Here is a 15,791-nt window from a genome sequence, read left to right on the forward strand (position 1 = left end):
TTGCAAGAAGGATTTCAATATAGCGTCGTTATACAAGTATCCCAGGGATGTCACACCCCACCTCCCCCACTTAAATTATTATGTGTAATAATAAATATTTTGGGGCCCAGATAATTGTGAAAATGACGGCAGCTACAAAAAAAAGTTCATGCTGTGTCAGCAATGGGAGGAGTGTAATATTCACTTAACACACAGTCACACCTCAATGGGTGGAATATGATGGTGCAATTCGCACGTTATGTTGGGGATCATCTACCACTTCTCATCCTGTCCCGGCATCAGGGAGATTGCCAGAATCTCTTGGGAGTCTGGGAGATAGCAAGTAATTTAGGGTGTCTCCTGGACATTCTTAGAGTGCCAAAGTTGCGAAAGAAAGTCTGCTCATTACAGGGATGTATAGCATGACTTGAAGTGTGCTGCAGAAAGTTGTCAGGTTGTGTACTCCTGTCTATGGTTAAACATACGGTATTCCCATTTAGGATACGCTATTCTAAAATACTGTCTAACTGTTATGCCTCTGACAAATTCATACTTATTGCGGATAAGATCTTGCAGAAGGTTGCTCACTGGCATGGTGCCCTGGCAATTATGCAAATGAGCGGACTGGTAACGGCTCTTTTTAAACCTCTTGACTCCACTCCATGGTTGTTGCAAGGGGGGTTCCTGACCTCACACAGTTGCTTGGTGATTCCTTTAGATCAGTGGTTCTCAAACTCAGTCCTCAGGACCCCACACAGGTCACGTTTTCCAGGTTACTGTGTATCACCAACTGTCACATTATACAAATCCACAGGTGACCTGGAAAACATGAACTGTGTGGAGTCCTGAGGACAGAGTTTGAGAACTTGTGCTTTAGATGATGATTTTATTTTATTAGACTGTGGGGTCTATTTACTAAGCCTTGGATGGAGATACAGTGGACAGAGATAAAGTACCAGCCAATCAGCTCTCAGCTGACATTTTTCAAACAGCCTGTGGCATGGCAGTTAGGAGCCGATTGGCTGGTACTTTGTCGACTTTATCTCCGTCCAAGGCTTAGTAAATAGACCCCTGTGTACCAAATTCGGCTTTGCTTCTTGACTACCCATTTCTTCCTGTTCCTCTACCTTACTGGTTCCTAATGAAGTGCAATCTCATCAGTTCAGTAGATTAGTTTGTGAATACTGAGTGGTTACTGTACCTTCCCGGCGCGATGGTACTCTGTACAATAGGAGAGAGTTTTTGTTTTACCTAAGTAAAGACACCTAAAGGTCTGTCCCTAAAGAAATTTATATTGTCATTCCATATTTTATTTTTTCATTTACGGCTCAGATTATTATTTTTCTTTTTTGTTGGATAACTGACATTCAATAGTTGGAGGAAATGACAGCAATATTTTATAATATCAGTGTGGTGTTGAGTCTCTGGAAGGAAATGCAGATTATCGCCTATCCGGTATATAATAGGAATTCCACATTCTACATATAAAACACTTGTGGTTTTCTTGACATGCTATTTTTTTTTTCTCCCCCAAATAATTTCCATGTTAAATGAATTAATGAAGTGGGATTACCTGTAAGTCAAAACAGTGCCCAAGCCCGGACAATCCCTGCAAGTGTCAGTTTCCAGGAATGCGGCGTGATCTCATAGTTATGAAATTATTTCATTCCTCAAGATAATTCTCAACTTGCCAAGCGAGTGAATTTTAAGAACTCGGAGAGAGCAAGATTGCAAGATAAATGTGAATAATCCATTCTGTTGGAGCACGGGGTCTTCCCCCAGGCATTGCTTCATATTTGACTCACACTTGGGGATAAAATAAGACAGGACAAGTTCTTATGTACCACATTATGTTACTGGAAACCAAGCCATCTTGCTTCTCTCTGACTGGTTCATATTTCTTATTCGTTAAGCAGCAAGAGGCAGTGGCTGCCACTGAATACTTTGTTTAACCTTTACAAAATGTTTTCTTAGTACGGTAACGCAGTTCAACTCAATGAAAATAGTTTGAAGCGATCGCATCTCTTTTACATTCAGATCAATTAACTCCTATGTTTACATTGCGGTAATTAAAATGAGTGTATGGAATTTCAAGGGATGAATTGGTACAAGAAGTTTACAGTAAATGGTTTATTCAGCTTATTTAACACTTCAAGGTTATGAAGAAAGAAGTTTAGTTACAGCACGTTTGGCAGTCACTGAATTTCTCATTAACATGAAACTTTGGGAACTTGTCCTGCTTTGGCATACTCTAAATTTATTTCTGGTGGAGCCAGTTATATAGAGGAAAATATCTCACACATGACTAGATACCTACAATTAGTCTGGATTATTGGCATCCACTGAACCTGTGTCCTAGCCAGTTGTCCTATTTCAATTAAACATATTAAAATCAAGCAAAATGAAACGGTTATGGCTCTTCTTATACATATTACATTTGCCGCATGGTTCAGTTTTGTGGCGTCATGCTTTCCATAACAGCACCAACAATCCCAAGCTCCTAATGTTAAGTCATTGGCACACTGTAAAAGTGACCGTGAAAGATAAGTTAGTGCTCCACGGGCAGATTCCTAGGGGTGAGGTTAAAAAACAATTGCCCTTCCCACCACTCCGATCACCCAGAGCAACCATGTTTGTTCCATGCATCCATGTTTCCCAGCCTTTGAATGATACTAAAGGGTTCATACCGTCCAATACAGAACCACATGCATGGTGATGGCAACTTTTTTATTGGTCCACCCACTCATACTGTGCTGGCTGATATTTTAAAATTGTAAACCATCGTAACTCCCACCGCTAAACTTGATGTCCAACAAACACAAATAAATATATCCCAGTGCGCTAATATATACGAAACTGTAAAATCAGAATACTGAATTTACAGTTTTGTATATATTAACGCACTGGGATATATTTTTACTGTTATGTGAATGTTTGACTGGGGTTACCCTAACCCCCTTGATGAAGTCCACATGAGACGAAACGCGTTAGGTGCCTTTTTGATCTAACCTCAATCACTGAAGTTAAGCTATTTTTCTCCTCTTTTGGATCTTTTTAGTCCTGCATATTTTATGTCCTATGTACTTTTTATGATTTTCGTTTTTTTTCTATGTTTTATATATATATATATATATATGTTGCCTTTGTGTATGTCATTTTATTATATTTGGTTTTACTTACTACCACTCCGTTTTTTTAGAGCTATGTTTTGTAATAAATTTATATGTAATTTTTATCTATAACTGCCCAGTCCTGTAGTTGGTTGACACCAGTGGTCGCTTTTTAATACCTCATTCTCTGTTTCCAAACCCTAATCCTAGGCATTCATACAGGGGGGTACTCACAGAGCGATCGCTGCTTAAAATCTAAGCAATCTGACTAGATTGCTTAGATTTTAAGCAGCGATCACTCCGTGTGTACTCCTCATAGCGATGCGCAGCCCCGCCTATCGCTGGTGCTAGATTGGCCTGCATGCAGGCCAATCTAGCAGGTCGCTCACTTCACCCGCTGGGTAAAATGAGCGCCCCGCTCCCCCCGCACGCTCAGCACACATCGCGCTGTGCTGAGCGGGGGGAGAGATCTCTCCCTAGATCTGCCCGTGAATACGGGCCTATACCACTGCCTAAATATACCTGAGGCAATAAGCTGACGCCCTGATAGACTATAGGGAGTGTCCATTAGGCTGATTTTTAGTTATTATATTACATGGTTCCGGTACTAGTGTTGTTTTGTAGATACTGTTTCTGTGGCGCTGATAGCTTCTTTGGTACACACATATACATACATATATATATATATATATATATATAGATATATGATAGTGTGATCAATTTTAAACAACCTCTTATATGTTTTTAGGTAAGGTACATGCCACCTTACAATCAAGGCAGTACCATACATTTGGAAAATAAATAAAATAATTTTTTATTATACTACAGGCATGAAAAGTACAAAAAAAGAGTTCAAATTAGAGCAGCCACGGTGGACAATACGTTTATCTGTAGAAGAGTTTGACCTACAACATTGTTCCCACATTAAGTATACATGCTATAGGCCTTTTGTGTGTAGTTCTGTTTTTCACACTCCTATAAAACAGTATATCGTATCAGAAAAAACTCATCTGAGATACGTACAGAGCAAATAACAATGTATAATACATAGCAGAAGGAAAATTAAAATCCAAAATGTAATCTGGGTATACACTATACAATCTGTCGTCCAATATATCGTTCCAACACGGACTGGAACAATATATTATACACATCCTTTAGTGTGTAACCCGGAGCCATTGTTCCAGGCTGTCGTTTGTTTCCTTTGGATGTGCTGCATGTCCAATGTGACAATTCCGCGGCAGACACAGTGTAGTTACATCGCACCATTGTACAGGGGAGCCATTAGTGTGTACGGTGGATGCGATGTATCATTACATACCGTCGCTGGGTCACACCGTCGGTAGGTGAGTACCCAGCTATATGGAGATCAGAAATGAGTATCAGGCGAAGTCTTCCAACATGTTAAATACTGTATCTTAATAGTGTGTCACTCAATAAACTGCAGGCACAAAATGCATTAATTGTTCAAATGACGTTGTTACCAGTCAGCGGATAGTGTTGTACATAATGTCAGGGCTGACACTAGCCAGAGCTGAGCCCAGGCAGTAGCTAATGTTTGCACCTAAAACACTGAGGCCGGGATGCACTAAAGGGAAAATGCAATAAAACTCCCGTTTTCGGGGGGTTTACTGCATTTTCATATGTACTAATCCCAGGCTGCTGGGTTTTCGACACCGAGGGTATCACCATCTTTTTATGGTGATACCCTATAGAAGTCCATGGGCTTCTTGCCGCCCCACGCCGCTCACGCCTCCCCCCGCATACCTGCAGCCCTGGTCCCGGAAACCCAAACTCCTCCTCCCCCAGCAACACAGCCGGAGGTCCTTCCGGCTGCAGGGAGGAGGAGCCCGGAACTAACTGCTGCCTGCTTGCCGGTCTGGGAGATGACGGAGACCCCTGCACAACCTTCTTGTAGGTTTCGCGGAGGGGGGGGGGATCTCTGTCACCGCATTGCGATGTTAGCATCCCTGCAGTGGGCGGTGATGTATTTTAAGACATCCCGCCCTGAATGCGCAATTTCATTCACTCACTTTCCCAATGTGATCCCCACACTGACCTCCTGGCAGTGACACAGGGCCTGATTAATGTTTGTAAGTAAAGCAAAAAACGCATGTACTGTAACTTTGTGTCTGGAACAAACCATGTTATCATGCAAGGGGGGCAAATACATTTATGTTGTTTCTGTGCAGGGTAAATACTGGCTGCTTCATTTTTACACTGCAAATTAGATTTCAGTTTAAACACACCCCACCCAAATCTAACTCAGTGCAGTGCACATGGTTTTTCACAGTTTTTTTGCGGTACTTAAAAACATGAATCAGGTCCATAGAGGGTAACAGCCTGCAGCTTCTTACCTGTAAATCTCCCGGCTGCTGATCCTCCACTCCTTGTCACTTATGGGCAAGGAGTGTGGCACTGAGGTATGATGTCTCAGCCCAGCACCATGCCCCCATTCTGACAAGGGCAGAAGAGGCTGGCGACCTCTACGCCACGCAAGCGAGAGGTCATGTGCCATACCTGCACTTACAGCAACTGCAAACTTATAAGCAGACCACAAAATGAACTCGATTATTAAAAAAACATTGCAACACAAGTATATTTGATGCTTTCCCTTTAAGAAAACTAACCATAAATACTCTGTTAATGTATGGAAACTGGCTGATATAATGTACAGTATTTCATATCAGTACATTATCAGTGTTTTACTTTTCTGTGTGACACCCAGCCTTGAAGGGCCCTTACCTCTTTTATTTTTGAAGTGATTCTGTCCATCAGTCAAGGTCATTCCATCTATTGACACATTTATCCAATTAGTCACTTAAGATATTAAACAGCTGTACAAGGGAATCCGATCCATATGTCGGATACAATCTGAATTCCAGAAAGTAAAACATTCTATGAGCTGTAGACTAGGAAGTTAAAGCCTGCCAATAATAAGGACATACACCGGTATAAAGACCAATGTTATGAAGGCAAAAAAAATAATACAATGTCAATGAATATTGTACATTTGTGGCCATATGCATCATTAACCATTTGCTAGTTGTTGAATATGACCAGAATATATTCCATTATTTTCCTTATCAATATAGCTTTCTCCATATCCGTCATATGAGGTTGTCCTCTCCAGGGGTAGTAATAACATGATGTCACTCATTCAGTGTTCTAGGCCCCCTTTCACCTTGGCGCCCTAGGTGACCGACCCTGCTTAGTGCTAAATATGATCACCGGTACTCCGTTGATCCTAGGACTTCAGCACCCAATTATTTCTGGTTACGGCCCAGAGTGAGAGTATTAACAAAAGGAAGAGAAAAGCAACAGAATAGACATGAAAGTACAAAACCAGCAGACAAAGGAAGCCTAAAGGTCTTAATCTCGCTGGTGGAGGTTAATCCAATAAGAGGCCTATTTATCAACGAGTGATAAAACACGTTGCATATGATAAAACGCATTGCGTATGATAAATGGTGCTCCAGCCAATCATCTCCCAACGGCCATTTTTAAAACACATGACAGTTGAGAGCTGATTGGCTGGAGCACCATTTATCATACGCAACAAGTTTTATCATTCACGACAAGTTTTACCGCTCCTTGATCAACAAGTCCCAAAGTTTAATGTTTCTTACATTGTAGTTTAGGGAAAAATCTTAACTCTGTAATATATTTTGAAAGTTATAAAGTTTGGTCAAAGTTTCTAGTTTATGCTTTTATTAGAGTAAAAATTGATATGTTGGATTTAGCACCAGTGGAACTTCATCATATAATATTTGACAAAGACCTAAATAACAAGTCCTAAGGTAAATATTCCTCAGTTCTATATTAGGCGGTACACCCTGAGTCAGTTTTAACAATTATATATATAATAATGATAATGTGTAGATATGTCTTTGGAAAATATATACCAGGAAGGGAAATATTATCCACAAATGGATTCGAAAAATGAGGTATAAGAAGGAGTCAGTGTGAATACAATAAATATTGAAAATTCCTCTGATTAACGATTGGATGCAGCACCTTCACTGAATCCTCAGCAAAGATAATGATGATGACCTGAAAGAACTGTGTAGGCACTCCAGAAGCCCACACAGTACACACTGACTAATCATAACAGTCTTCAGTTAATATGATGATGACCTGAAAGAACTGTGTAGGCACTCCAGAAGCCAGCACAGTACACACTGACTAATCATAACAGTCTTCAGTTAATATTTCCTCCTTGCCCCTTGCAGGAGAAAAATGATAGGATAACCCAATTGTGGGTCTGAGATCGCACTTTGCTATTCATAGTATGCCTTCCTCGCCTACCTTGTACTCTGCCTTGGTTCCCAGAGCAGCCTGAATTCTTTGTCTTCGGAATCAGCAAGGTTCTGGAAGTAAAGATGCTTTATTGGACTGAGATCTGGTGACTGTAGAGGCCATTGTCATATTCATGGAACTAGCTTGAGATGACGTACTTTGTGACGTGGCAGATTATGTTTCTGGAAGTAGCCATTCGGAGAAGACTGTGACCATAAAAGGATGCACATGATCACAACAATACTCTGCGAGTCAGTGTCCATTGGAACTTCAGTTTCCTATTCTTAGCTAACAGGATTTGAGGCCAGTTGGTTCTTCTGCTGCCATATCCTAACAGTACAATGTGCTGTTTGCCCAGAGATACCGTTCTGCTTACCACTGGAGTAACGTATGGTTATTTGAGTTACTGTCGCCAGTCTGGCTAGTCTTCTCTGACTTCTCTTTATTAATAGAGAACAAAAATTGACTGAATATATATTATTTTGTGCATCATTCCTTGTAAACTCTAGAGAATGTTGTGCTTGAAAAATCCCAGGAGATTAACAGAAACTGAAATGCTGTAACACGCCTGTCTGGCACCATCAGTCGCTCTACGGTCAATGTCACTTAGATCACATTTCGTCCCCATTCTGGTGTTTGGTCTGAACAACAACTGGACCTCTTGACCACACATCCGCATTCTTCTATGCATTAAGTTAATTGAATTGCTGACACATGATTGGATGATAAAATTCTTGCACTAACAAATAGATTTACAGGTGTACCTACTTTATTTACATAGAGAAAGAGAGAGAGATGCATTAGTCATGACTAGTCGTCTAGGATAAGCAAAGAAAGTCATAATCAGGGCCTGGTTAAGTGGATATGCAGGCTTTGTGGCCCCCGCACCCTTCCTCCCCCCGACCCAGGTCAGGTGGTGCAGTTTGCGAGAGTAAGACTGGAATGAGGAGGCGTGTTGATGGTGTTATGTGTACTGCATCATATATGTTACGGCCGGCTGCAAGTGGCCCTGTTGTTCCCCCGGATTCCCCAAAAGTCCTAATCCAGCTCCTGGCATGACTGAGGAGAGGGCAAATTGTCCCAGCACCATCCAATACCTGGAATTTAATACAATTATGGTACCAAGCAAGATGCCCAAAATGTTTGAGGGCAACCTAGATGACAACTATTGTCACAATTTAAGATTTTATTATTAATTCTAGTTTTGTGGTGTTGTTTTACATGATAAATTTGTCTGACATTTTTTATTTTTACATTTTCTACAGCATTTAGGCTTCATCACTGTGTCTCCGCAATGCATTGTTGTGCTGGGCTCTCTGTCTTGTCTCTAGTGATTAATCTTTGTAACGTATGGGGATTGCTACTGTGCCAACAAGTTTAAAATAAAGTCTAGAAAATGCAAACTGACAGCAGGCATATTCCTTATTGACACGAAGTCAGCGAGCGCTTTGTACAGGTCTGGTGCCCAGCAGTGTCAGGTCTACACAAGAGCTGTATGTAATCCACTACTCCTCATATTTATCCTGTACTGTGAAATCTATCACTGGCCTGCAGAGAGCTTCCAATGCCAGTGTGCGCAGGTGCACCTACTGCATTCCACGTTACACGTCAGATTTCATCGGAATTAGGGATCATCAGAGGCTGCTATAAAATGCATTTTGTTTTACTTAACTGCCAGCAGTAAATAGACAAAAGTGACTTTTCAAATACTCATGTTTAAATTAAAACACTTATGCCTATATTCCTAACAAATACTGTAAGTACTGTACACAGCTCTATAGATTTACAGACACTCCAGCTCCCTGTGATTTCCAAGTCTCCAGTGTCACTCCAGCTCCCTGTGATTTCCAAGTCTCCAGTGTCACTCCAGCTCCCTGTGATTTCCAAGTCTCCAGTGTCACTCCAGCTCCCTGTGATTTCCAGGTCTCCAGTGTCACTCCAGCCCCATGTGATTTCCAAGTCTCCAGTGTCACTCCTGCTCCCTGTGATTTCCAAGTCTCCAGTGTCACTCCTGCTCCCTGTGATTTCCAAGTCTCCAGTGTCACTCCAGCTCCCTGTGATTTCCAAGTCTCTAGTGTCACTCCAGCTTCCTGTGATTTCCAAGTCTCCAGTGTCACTCCAGCTCCCTGTGATTTCCAGGTCTCCAGTGTCACTCCAGCTCCCTGTGATTTCCAGGTCTCCAGTGTCACTCCTGCTCCCTGTGATTTCCAGGTCTCCAGTGTCACTCCAGCTCCCTGTGATTTCCAGGTCTCCAGTGTCACTCCTGCTCCCTGTGATTTCCAGGTCTCCAGTGTCACTCCAGCTCCCTGTGATTTCCAAGTCTCCAGTGTCACTCCTGCTCCCTGTGATTTCCAGGTCTCCAGTGTCACTCCAGCTCCCTGTGATTTCCAAGTCTCCAGTGTCACTCCTGCTCCCTGTGATTTCCAGGTCTCCAGTGTCACTCCAGCTCCCTGTGATTTCCAGGTCTCCAGTGTCACTCCAGCTCCCTGTGATTTCCAGGTCTCCAGTGTCACTCCTGCTCCCTGTGATTTCCAAGTCTCCAGTGTCACTCCTGCTCCCTGTGATTTCCAAGTCTCCAGTGTCACTCCTGCTCCCTGTGATTTCCAAGTCTCCAGTGTCACTCCTGCTCCCTGTGATTTCCAAGTCTCCAGTGTCACTCCAGCTCCCTGTGATTTCCAAGTCTCCAGTGTCACTCCAGCTCAAACTGATTTCCAAGTCTCCAGTGTCACTCCAGCTCCCTCTGATTTCCAAGTCTCCAGTGTCACTCCAGTTCCCTGTGATTTCCAGGTCTCCAGTGTCACTTCAGCTCCCTGGGATGTCCAGGTCTCCAGTGAAGCTCCAGTTCCGTGTGATTGCCAAGTCTCCAGTGTCACTCCAGCTTATTGTGATATTCAAGTCTCCAGTGTCACTCCAGCTTATTGTGATATTCAAGTCTCCAGTGTCACTCCAGCTCACTGTGATTTCCAGGTCTCCAGTGTCACTCCAGCTTCCTGGGATGTCCAGGTCTCCAGTGTGATCCATATGTTTAAATTAAAACACTTATGCCTATATTCCTAATAAATACTGTAAGTAATGTACACAGCTCTATAGATTTACAGACACTCCAGCTCCCTGTGATTTCCAAGTCTCCAGTGTCACTCCAGCTCCCTGTGATTTCCAAGTCTCCAGTGTCACTCCAGCTCCCTGTGATTTCCAAGTCTCCAGTGTCACTCCAGCTCCCTGTGATTTCCAGGTCTCCAGTGTCACTCCAGCTCCATGTGATTTCCAAGTCTCCAGTGTCACTCCTGCTCCCTGTGATTTCCAAGTCTCCAGTGTCACTCCTGCTCCCTGTGATTTCCAAGTCTCCAGTGTCACTCCTGCTCCCTGTGATTTCCAAGTCTCCAGTGTCACTCCAGCTTCCTGTGATTTCCAAGTCTCCAGTGTCACTCCTGCTCCCTGTGATTTCCAAGTCTCCAGTGTCACTCCAGCTCCCTGTGATTTCCAGGTCTCCAGTGTCACTCCAGCTCCCTGTGATTTCCAGGTCTCCAGGTTCACTCCTGCTCCCTGTGATTTCCAGGTCTCCAGTGTCACTCCAGCTCCCTGTGATTTCCAGGTCTCCAGTGTCACTCCTGCTCCCTGTGATTTCCAAGTCTCCAGTGTCACTCCAGCTCCCTGTGATTTCCAAGTCTCCAGTGTCACTCCTGCTCCCTGTGATTTCCAGGTCTCCAGTGTCACTCCAGCTCCCTGTGATTTCCAAGTCTCCAGTGTCACTCCTGCTCCCTGTGATTTCCAGGTCTCCAGTGTCACTCCAGCTCCCTGTGATTTCCAGGTCTCCAGTGTCACTCCTGCTCCCTGTGATTTCCAAGTCTCCAGTGTCACTCCTGCTCCCTGTGATTTCCAAGTCTCCAGTGTCACTCCAGCTCCCTGTGATTTCCAAGTCTCCAGTGTCACTCCAGCTCAAACTGATTTCCAAGTCTCCAGTGTCACTCCAGCTCCCTGTGATTTCCAAGTCTCCAGTGTCACTCCAGTTCCCTGTGATTTCCAGGTCTCCAGTGTCACTTCAGATCCCTGGGATGTCCAGGTCTCCAGTGAAGCTCCAGTTCCGTGTGATTGCCAAGTCTCCAGTGTCACTCCAGCTTATTGTGATATTCAAGTCTCAGTGTCACTCCAGCTTATTGTGAAATTCAAGTCTCCAGTGTCACTCAGCTCACTGTGATTTCCAGGTCTCCAGTGTCACTCCAGCTTCCTGGGATGTCCAGGTCTCCAGTGTGATCCATATGTTTAAATTAAAACACTTATGCCTATATTCCTAATAAATACTGTAAGTAATGTACACAGCTCTATAGATTTAAAGACACTCCAGCTCCCTGTGATTTCCAAGTCTCCAGTGTCACTCCAGCTCCCTGTGATTTCCAAGTCTCCAGTGTCACTCCAGCTCCCTGTGATTTCCAAGTCTCCAGTGTCACTCCAGCTCCCTGTGATTTCCAGGTCTCCAGTGTCACTCCAGCTCCATGTGATTTCCAAGTCTCCAGTGTCACTCCTGCTCCCTGTGATTTCCAAGTCTCCAGTGTCACTCCTGCTCCCTGTGATTTCCAAGTCTCCAGTGTCACTCCAGCTCCCTATGATTTCCAAGTCTCTAGTGTCACTCCAGCTTCCTGTGATTTCCAAGTCTCCAGTGTCACTCCTGCTCCCTGTGATTTCCAAGTCTCCAGTGTCACTCCAGCTTCCTGTGATTTCCAAGTCTCCAGTGTCACTCCTGCTCCCTGTGATTTCCAAGTCTCCAGTGTCACTCCAGCTCCCTGTGATTTCCAGGTCTCCAGTGTCACTCCAGCTCCCTGTGATTTCCAGGTCTCCAGGTTCACTCCTGCTCCCTGTGATTTCCAGGTCTCCAGTGTCACTCCAGCTCCCTGTGATTTCCAGGTCTCCAGTGTCACTCCTGCTCCCTGTGATTTCCAAGTCTCCAGTGTCACTCCAGCTCCCTGTGATTTCCAAGTCTCCAGTGTCACTCCTGCTCCCTGTGATTTCCAGGTCTCCAGTGTCACTCCAGCTCCCTGTGATTTCCAAGTCTCCAGTGTCACTCCTGCTCCCTGTGATTTCCAGGTCTCCAGTGTCACTCCAGCTCCCTGTGATTTCCAGGTCTCCAGTGTCACTCCTGCTCCCTGTGATTTCCAAGTCTCCAGTGTCACTCCTGCTCCCTGTGATTTCCAAGTCTCCAGTGTCACTCCTGCTCCCTGTGATTTCCAAGTCTCCAGTGTCACTCCAGCTCCCTGTGATTTCCAAGTCTCCAGTGTCACTCCAGCTCAAACTGATTTCCAAGTCTCCAGTGTCACTCCAGTTCCCTGTGATTTCCAGGTCTCCAGTGTCACTTCAGCTCCCTGGGATGTCCAGGTCTCCAGTGAAGCTCCAGTTCCGTGTGATTGCCAAGTCTCCAGTGTCACTCCAGCTTATTGTGATATTCAAGTCTCCAGTGTCACTCCAGCTCACTGTGATTTCCAGGTCTCCAGTGTCACTCCAGCTTCCTGGGATGTCCAGGTCTCCAGTGTGATCCAGCTCACTGAATATTAGGCCCCAGTTGCCTCCTCTTTGTGACCATCAGCTGCATGTATTGTTCCATTCCTGTGCATTCTTCAGCTAACATCATGTGCGCAGTTACTCACTTCTCCTGCTACTTCTTTGTTCCTTGTAACCGGCTTGTACATAAGTCCTAAAATACTCAGCTTCACCTACGTGCTCTTTACTAATATTCTTGTGGGCCCGTTCCTGAATCCTTATCCGGTGTCATGACAACTGTCATTTAAGTGACTATTTGGTGGCCTATGTATCATAGGCTATATGTACAAGGAGTTATGCATCCCTTCTTATCTTTCAGTTGATATAAGGCAATTCCACCAGTATTGGAATTACCTTCTTACAGTGGTAAACTCTATTCATCATACAGTACAACTGCCACCACTAATGTGATCAACAGCCCATAATAAACCCCATATAAAATACTATGAAAATAGCGTAAGTGCTGTCTTGTGTAAGATATCCTGATAAATCTGCCTGCTTTCAAAGTCAGTAACGAAATCACCATTCACGAGACATGTTACTTCTGTATGTGTGTGCAGTCACAATTTTACTGCAGTATGGAGACATCCTGGGATACATTACATAAATTTGGTAAGGGGGGGGGGGGGGGGAGCTAGGGTCTCACTGACTGTCAATCTCAGAGCCGCCTCCGGTCCGACCCTCTTCCTCCTCCTCTACTCCCATGAATCTCGGGCTCTCGCTCAGTGAGGGCCCCAGTTTAGTACTACAAAAAGGGTAATCTTGGGCAGTGTTGGGCGGGCAGATGATCCAAGCCTGGCAGTGCCCCCCATCTCATGGCGTCCTAGGCTGCATCCAGAGCAGCCTTAATGGTTGATCAAGTGCTGTTCCTTCTGTTGTCATAAGTGATCTGGCCTCCATAATTCTGCTTAGAAAACTTAATTTTTTTAAACAGTGTGGCGGTAAGTGGTAGTTATCTCCTTCATTGCCTTTCATTTACAGTAAAATAGAAGTAACCTAAGGCTGCCACCCATACACAAATCCCCTCTGGTGGCATGCTGTTCAAAGTACTATATGTACAGTACTTCCTGGGGTTGCTGGACACACGCCCTTATACCTTATACTTACATGCATATTTTATGATGCTCTTAAAACCATTATCACATGCTGGACACCGTGCCCCTATACCGGGTCCAGCGGCATCTGTGGCAGCCCACAAAACTCTCCCACTTACTTGCTTTCTGAACAGCTGGGTTGGCGTCCTACAGCGCAGTTCCTGCTCCTCCAGTTCATAAGCATCACCATATTGGTATGAGGTCACATGGGTGGCCAGTTCTGGTCACTTGGGGCTAGTCAATCAGCAACCAGAGTGCCCTATCTGAACTAGACAGTACTTTCAATAAAGTGCCTTCGTTAGTTCTCTCCATTGTGGACCGTATAGTAGGATCCAGGTTCCTGAGTGCTGAGAGGATTCTTGCACTGCGATTTCCAAGTCTACAGTGTGTTCCACCTCACTGTGATTTCTATGTCTCCAGTGTGTTTTAGCTCACTGCGATTTCCATGTCTCCAGTGTGTTCCACCTCACTGTGATTTCTGTCTCCAGTGTGTTTCAGCTCATTGCGATTTCCAAGTCTCCAGTGAGTTTCAGCTCACTGCGATTTCCAAGTCTCCAGTGTGTTCTAGCTCACTGCGATTTCCAAGTATCCAGTGTGTTCTAGCTCACTGCGATTTCCAAGTCTCCAGTGTGTTCCAGTTTACTGTGATTACAGAGTATCCAGTGTGTTTCAGATCATTGCATTTTCCAAGTCTCCAGTTTGTTCCAGTTCACTGCGATTACCTAGTCTTCAGTGTTTCTTAAGCCAGAGGTGTAGCGTGGAGCCATGGCACCCAAAGCGTACCTACACAAAAACGCCCCCTTCCCCCCATTCTGAATTTTGCTAAAGTGGTCGTGGCCAGCATGTGAGGTTAATTTGAATTGAAAAATAAAATAAAAAATAAACTATATGGTTTGCAGATAATTAATTGGGAATTTCAATGTGGGCAATTAAATACTGTTCTGTGCCACTGTAAGCATAGCCGGCCCTTACAGTAGTACCGACATCACAAGTTTTTTCCTTGCATCCCTATGAGAAAACCTGTACTACCAGTGGGCGCAGTGTGCTATACTGGAACTGCACCAAAATCGAGAAATCTCTGTTATTATAAAGTGCAATATACATACTGTAGATCAAATCACAGTGCCCATATAGAATAACAGGTATATCTTTAGTAGACACTGGTTATTAATTTATGTCATCATACCCCTCCATTACTAAGTTTTAGGGGACCAGAACCCTCCACATGACCTTATTGTGCAATCAGACCCCCCTCCACATGCCAATATTATGTCACTAGACCTCCCCACATGCCCTTATTGTGCCATCAAACTCTCCACATCACATGTCACTTTTATCATTATGCCATTAGCCCCCTCTGTTGCATATACCCCTTTTATGATATCCTACTTCTCCAACCGGTGGAGAGGGGACAGAGGCACTGGTGGGGAGGAGTGCAGAGGTGGAAGGGGCAGAGGTACAGGTGGAGGGGTGGCAGAGACACCAGAGGGGAAAAGTGCATAGATACAGGTGGAGAGGGGGAGTGCAGAGGTACAGGTGGAGGGGTGGCAGAGACACCAGAGGGGAAAAGTGCAGAGATACAGGTGGAGAGGGGGCAGAGGCACTGGTGAGGAGGAGTGCAGAGGTACAGGTGGAGGGGTGGCAGAGACACCAGAGGGGAGAAGTGCAGAGATACAGGTGGATAGGGGGCAGAGGCACTGGTGAGGAGGAGTGCAGAGGTACAGGTGGAGGGGTGGCAGAGACACCAGAGGGCAAAAGTGCAGAGGTACAGGTGGAGAGG

At 44.5% G+C, this 15,791-nt stretch overlaps 1 protein-coding gene and 1 long non-coding RNA gene across 7 annotated transcripts in view; one reads left to right on the top strand and one right to left on the bottom strand.

The window, feature by feature from the left end:
* Positions 1-1,774, bottom strand: part of LOC134928452 (uncharacterized) — a 128,688-nt gene extending 126,914 nt beyond the window's left edge. For both annotated transcript variants that reach the window (XR_010177929.1, XR_010177928.1), the window contains exon 1: positions 1,553-1,774. This is a non-coding gene — a long non-coding RNA (uncharacterized LOC134928452). The remainder of the gene's footprint in view (positions 1-1,552) is intronic.
* VPS13B (vacuolar protein sorting 13 homolog B) overlaps positions 1-15,791 on the top strand; it is a 1,616,194-nt gene that overhangs the window by 1,452,120 nt on the left and 148,283 nt on the right. The window lies entirely within an intron of this gene.

The sequence above is a fragment of the Pseudophryne corroboree genome, chromosome 5 (assembly GCF_028390025.1).
Source record: "Pseudophryne corroboree isolate aPseCor3 chromosome 5, aPseCor3.hap2, whole genome shotgun sequence".
Classification (NCBI taxonomy): domain Eukaryota; kingdom Metazoa; phylum Chordata; class Amphibia; order Anura; family Myobatrachidae; genus Pseudophryne; species Pseudophryne corroboree.